Here is a 7,322-nt window from a genome sequence, read left to right as displayed (position 1 = left end):
CACTGCTCAAAGAAATCAGAGATAACATAAATGAAAAAACATCCCATGCTCATGGATGGGAAGAATCAATATCATTAAAATGGCTACACTGCTAAAAGCAATTTACAGATTCATCACTATTTCTGTCAAACTAACAATGACATTCTTCACAAAACTATAAAAAATATATTTTAAAATTTGTATAGAACCAAAAAAGAGTCCAGATAGCCAAGGTAACCATAAGCCAAAAGAACAAAACTGGAGGTATCATGTTACCCAATTTCAAACTACACTGCAGGCTAACCAAAACAGATGCATAGACAAATGGAACAGAATAGAGAGCCCAGAAATAAGGCTGCACACCCATGACCATCTGATCTTCAACAAGGCTGACAAAAGCAAGCAATGTGGAAAGAAATCCCTATTCTATCAATGCTGCTAGGATAACTGGCTAGCCATATGCAAAAGATTGAAACTGGACCCACCCCTTACACCATATAGAAAAATCAACTCAAGATGAACACTTAAGCATAAAACCCAAGACTATAAAAACCCTGGAAGACAGTCTAGGCAATACTATTCTGGACATAGGAACTCATGACTTAAGAATTCATAGGAATTTCATGACAAAGACACCAAAAGCAAACTCAACCAAAGTAAAAATTGACAAATGGGGTCTAAGTAAACCAAAGAGCTTCTCCACAACAAAAGAAACAATCAGCAGAGTAAACAGACAACCTACAGAATGGGAGAAAATATTTGCAAACTATGCATCTGACAAAAATCTAATATCCAGCATCTATAAGAAACTTACAATTTTACAAGAAAAAAAAAAGCCTCATTAAAAAATTGGTAAAGAACATGAACAGATACTTTTCAAAAGAAGACATACATGCAGCCGATAAGTATAGGGAAAATGTTCAATAGTACTGATCATCAGAGGAATGCAAATCAAAACCACAATTAAATATCATCTCACACAAGTCAGAATGACTCTTATGAAAAAGTCAAAAAAATAACAGATGCTGGCAAGGTTGTAGAGAAAAAGGAATGTTTATAAACTGTTGGTATGACTGTAAATTAGTTCAGCCGTTATGAAAAGCACTGTGACAAATTCTTAGAGAGCTAAAAACAAAACTACCATTTGACCCAGCAATCCCATTACTTGGTACGTACAAAGGAGAATATAAATCATTTTTTCAAAAAGACATGCATGTGAATGTTCATTGTAACAGTATTTACAACAGCAAAAGCATGAAATCAATGTAAATGCCTATCAATGGCAGATTAGATAAAGATATTGTGGTTCGTATACTCTGTGGAATACTATGCATCCATAAAACATAATGAGATCCTGTCTTTCATGGGAACATGGATAGAGCTGGAGGCTACTATCCTTAGTAAACTAACACTGGTACAGAAAACCAAATACCGCATGTTATCGCTTATAAGTGGGAGCTAAATTATGTTAACTCATGTACACAAAAAGGGGAACAACAGACGCTGGTTTCTACTTGAAGGTGAAGGGTACTAGGCTTAGTAGCTGTGTGATTAATAATAGTCTGTACAACAAACACCCATCACGCAAGTTTACCTGTATAACAAACCTGCACATTTACCCTTATACCTCAAATAAAAGTTAAAAAGTAAATAAGTGACTTTGGGAACACAGAATATCCTTAAGTTAAAGAATGAAACTAGATAACTGTCTCTCATCAAATAGAACAATCAAATCAAAATGGATAAAAGGCTTAAATGTATGACCACTCTAAAACTATTAGAAGAAAACAAAGGGGACATTTTCCAGGACATTTATCTGGGTAGAGGTTTTTTGTATGAGATCTCAAAAGCACAGGCAATTAAAGAAAACATAGACAAATTGGATTAAATCAAACTAAAATGTTTCTGCACAAGAAAGGAAACAATCAACAAGGTGACAAGACAACTCACAGAACAGAGTAAAATATTTGCAAACTAACATGTGGCAAGGTATTAGTAACTAGAATATATAAGGTGCTTAAACAACCAGGAAAAAAACAGCAATGACAACAACAAACAATAATCAAATTTAAAAACATGCTGGGCATTATGGTTCCCTCCTGTAATCCCAGCACTTTGGGAGCCTAAGGAGGGTGGATCATGAGGTCAGGAGTTCCAGTGCAGCCTAAGCAATATAGATGACCCATCTCTAATAAAAATACAAAAATTAGCTGGGTGTGGTGGTGTGCGCCTGTAGCCCCAGCTACCCTCGAGGCTGAAGCAAGAGAATCACTTGAACCAGGGAGGCAGAGGTAACAGTGAGCTGAGATGGTGCCACTGCAGAAAACAAAGGCAAAATATCTGAGTATACACATTTCCAAAAGACATACAAATGACTAGCAAGTATATTAAAACATATTCAACACCACTAATCATTGGAGAAATGATAATTAAAACTACAATAATATATCATCTCACCTTAGCTAAATTGGCTTTTACCCCAAATTCAGGCAATAATGAATACTGGTGAGGGTGTTAAGAAAGGAAACACTTGTTCACTGTTGTTGGGGATGTAAATTAGTACAGCCATTATAAAGAACAGTGTGGAAGTTTCTCAGGGAACTAAAAACAGACTACTATATGATCCAGTAATCCTACTGCTGGGTATACAACTAAAAAAGATGAAATCGGTATATCAAACAGATACTTCCACTCTCATGCTTATTGTAGCATTATTCACAATAGCCAAAATATGGGATCAAACTAAGTGTCCTTCATTATGAATGGATAGAGTAAAGATGATACATACACCTAACACAATATTGTTCAGCCATGAAATAATGAAAGTCTGTCACTTGAAACAACATAGATGGAACTGAAAGACATTACATTAAATGAAATAACTCAGTCACAGAAAGACAAAAATTGTACTCGTGAGAACTTTTTAAAAAATGAACTCATGAAGATAGAATAGAATGATGGTTACCAGAGGCTAGAAGGGTAGTGGGGATAGGAAGATAAAAAGTGAATGGGTTGATGGATCCACAGTTAGATGGAAGCAGCAAAATCTAGTGTTTGGTACCACAACAAGGTGACTACAGTAAATAATAATTTATTGTATATTTCAAAATAACTAAAAGGTGGAAATGGGATGTTCCTAACTTCAAGAAATGATAAATTCTTGAGGTGATGGATATCCCAATTACCCTGGTTTTTATCATTACATATTTAATGCTTGTGTCAAAATATTACATATACCCCACAAATAAGTACAACTATTCTGTGTCTATAATTAAAATTTAAAACATTTAAAAATAAAGTTGATAACTTGATTAAAGTATCATCTGCCATGTTTCTTCATTATACTATAGATTATTGTTTTGCCTTTGTAAGAATTTTGCAGGGAAATAATTTAAGGAGGAGCAGGGGACATTGGTCGACATATGTCGATATTGGTTGACATCTACAATGTTACAGTTAGATAACAGGAACGAATTCTGGTACTCTGTTTTGCAGTAGAGTGAGTATAGCTAACAATAATGCATAGTAAATTTCAAATAGTTGGAAGAAAGATCTTGGCTTTTCTCACAAAGAAAGAAATTATAAATGTATAAAGTGATGGATATCCTAAGTACCATTATCTGATCATTACCCAATGTATACATGTATGGAAACATCACATTGTATCCTACAATAATTCAGAATTTTTAGGTGTAAATAAGAAAAGAATGAATAAAAGGAGGTATTTATTCCTCTTTTCCTCATACATTTATGTCTCTATATATTCAAAACCATAATTTGACACTAATACCTCTAATTTGAATTCAACATTACAGAAATTATTCTAGACTTTTCTCCTCCTTTCAGTATCTTCTTTGACAGAGAGAAACTTGGTTCTCATCATCTTTAATATATTGATTTTATTTAACAAGGTCCTCTGGCATGTAACAATTGTCCAGTCGTCATTGCAGTTCCTCCTATATAGGTGTTTTTACCCTACTTGACCTCCAACACTTAGTAGCTGGTAGCACCCTCATGGTTCTGACACTTGATGAGGGCCACCTCCTGTTACCTCATCACAGAGTAGGTATTCTCCTCATTCCTGCACTGTGCTAAACTCTCTAACGCCAAGCACAGGTAGATTCCCACTTACCAGACCTGGACTAATGACTCTTAAAATGAACTATCCAGTAAGGAAGAAGTGAAGGCACATGGCAAGGCAAGAAACAGGCAGGCAGACAAGAAGGCCAGCAGATAACAGAATTGTTCTTTAAAGGCAAAAAATTAGGAAACAAATTTATTTTTCTCACATGAACGTTTTGTTAAACTTTCTGGTAACAGGATACCTTGAATGGTTGTTTCTCAGCATAGATACTTCTCATATATATCAGTAATGAAGGAAAAAAAAAAATGATATAGCTGCCAGAGTGCATTGTTATCTGCTCAGCCCTTCTCGGAAACAAAGCATGTTTCTTTATATGCCAATTTTCCCCTAAATAATCCAATCCAGAAGAGCCTATAAACAGCAACAATAATAATAACAAGGCTACAAACATATTGGCCCTGACTCTTACGCTCTATGGTCCTTGCTCAGTGATTACTAATACAAAATAATCAATACAATACAATAATTTATTGATAAATCATGACACATTACATTATGCTTTGGAGATAGTTCATGATGACAGAGACTTCCATATATTTCAGATTAATTTTGTTTGTTTGTTTTGCTTTTGATATTGGGTTGAGGAAATGACTTTTCTAAATATCTGTAAAGCCACATCTTGTAGCAACAACTGTGTGCTCTGTGCCTGTACAAACATCCAGTTCTATATGGGAGCAATATGTTTGGCCTAATTTTTAAGTGTTTCAGGCAATGTAAGTGAAGATTTATATTCCCTTGTGATCCACTCACCCCAGCAAATCTATAAGGTCATGGTTAGGGATTCAATTCTGAATTACAATCAGCAGTACAAGAAGTAGTTGTCTTAAAAAAAATCTGCAAGATGTTAGCTGTAAATGATATTTTGCTATTTTCTGATTGCTCAGTTTGGGTTTAACTATTTTCTGGAGATGACAAAATAAATCTTCATAACAGGCTCAGAAAAAGTAACTTGCAACACTGTGTTTCTAATTTTCAGTCAATTGACTTTAAAATGTAAACATGACAGAATTTTGCAGCATAGTAAGAGAAAATAATTTTACTAAATGTATGATTCTACTGAAATTTCTATTTAAAGTAATTAGCTATATGGATAATACAGGAGAATTTGAAAAGTCCATGCTGCCTGGCTTTCAGATAAGTTTTTATTGAATCTGCAGATTATAAAATATAATTATTTAATTATTCTGAATATATATGTTTGGGTGATGACAGCTGCTAACAAAAATATGGCTCATAACACCAATTCCATTTCATTGCCTTCAGTTCATTTTGAAAAATGCCACAACACTCCATTCCACATTAGGTAATTATTTTTTCTTAAAATCAGACTTTATCATGTGAAAAGCACATTCTGGATGCTTACACAAATTTGATTTACTATCTGATTATAGGTATTTCTGATTATAATCATTATTTGGATATTTGGATATAGAATAGCTGGTTAATAATCAATAACAAATCACAGTTAATATGGTCATTTCAGTTGAATACTGCATCTTTACAGCGGAAGAAACAGTGGATGTAATGAGAATAGCACAGTCTTGGAAGTAAAATATTTCTGAGTTCTAAATACCATCTCTGTTACCTATTAGCTCTGTCCCTAGGCAAGTTAATTATCATCACTTTCCTCATCTGTAAAGGGAATAATATTAATATCTACCTAATAGGATTGAAGTTTCATAAAACGATACATGTAAATAACATGGCAGAGTTCCTAGGAATATAATATGGTTTAACATAATACCTTATGACTATTAATAATTGTGCCAGGTAGGAAATTTGGAGGAATATTTACCATGCAAATGGAAAGCAAAAAAGAGCAGGGGTTGCAATTGTAGTCTCTGATAAAACAGACTTTAAACCAACAAAGATAAAAAAAAGACAAAGAATGGCATTGCATAATGGTAAAAGGATCAACACAACAAGAAGAGCTTACTATCCTATATGTATATACACTCAATACAGTAGCACGCAGATTAATAAAGCCAGTTCTTAGAGACCTACAAAGAGACTAAGACTCCCACAGAATAATAGTGGGAGATTTTAACACCTCACTGTCAATATTAGACAGATCAATGAGACAGAAAATTAACAAGGATATTCAGGACTTGAACTCAGCTCTGGAACAAGCGACGTAAAAGGCATCCACAGAACTCTCCATCCCAAACCAACAGAATATACATTCTTCTCAGAACCACATCACACTTATTCTTAAATTGACCACATAATTGGAAGTAAAACACTCCTCAGCAAATGCAAAAGAATGGAAATTATGACAGTCTTGCAGACCACAGTGCAATCAAATTAGAACTCAGGATTAAGAAACTCACTCAAAACTGCACAACTACATAGAAACTGAACAACCTGCTCCTAAGTGACTACTGGGTAAAATAATGAAATTAAAGCAGAAATAAATAAGTTATTTGAAACCAATGATAACACAGGTACAACGTACCAGTACCCCTGAGACACAACTAAAGCGGTGTTTGGAGGGAAATTTATAGCACAAATGCCCACAGGCGAAACCAGGAAAGATGTAAAATTGACACACTAACATCACAATTAAAAGAACTAGAGAAGCAAGAAAAACACATTCAAAAGCTGGCAGAAAACAAGAAATAACTAAGATCAGAGCAGAACCAAAGGAGATAGAGACATGAAAAACCCTTAAAAAAATCAATGAATCCAGGAACTTTTTTGAAAAGATTAACAAAATAGATAGACTGCTAGCCAGACTAATAAACAGGAAAAGAGAGAAGAATCAAATAGATACAATGAAAAATGATAAACGGGATATCACCACTGATCTCAAAGAAATGCAAACTACCATCAGAGAATACTCTACACAAATAAACTAAAAAAAATCTAGAAGAAATGGATAAATTCCTGGACACATACAACCTCCCAAGGCTAAATGAGGAAGAAGTTGAATCCCTAAATAGACCAATAAAAGTTCTGAAATTGAGGCAGTAATTAATAGCCTACTAACCAATAAAAGCCCAGGACCAGATGGATTCACAGCTGAATTCTACCAGAGGTAAAAAGAGGAGCTAGTACCATTCCTCCTGAGACTATTCCAAACAAAAAAAAAAAAAAAAGAGGAACTCCTCCCTAACTTATTTTATGAGGCAAGCGTCATCCTTATACCAAAACTTGGCAGAGACAAACCAAAAAAAAAAAAAAAAAACAGATAATAAAA

Source organism: Piliocolobus tephrosceles, chromosome 1 (assembly GCF_002776525.5).
Source record: "Piliocolobus tephrosceles isolate RC106 chromosome 1, ASM277652v3, whole genome shotgun sequence".
NCBI classification, from domain to species: Eukaryota; Metazoa; Chordata; class Mammalia; order Primates; family Cercopithecidae; genus Piliocolobus; species Piliocolobus tephrosceles.
The sequence above is the reverse complement of the archived record's forward strand: the minus strand, read 5'-3'. Positions refer to the sequence as shown.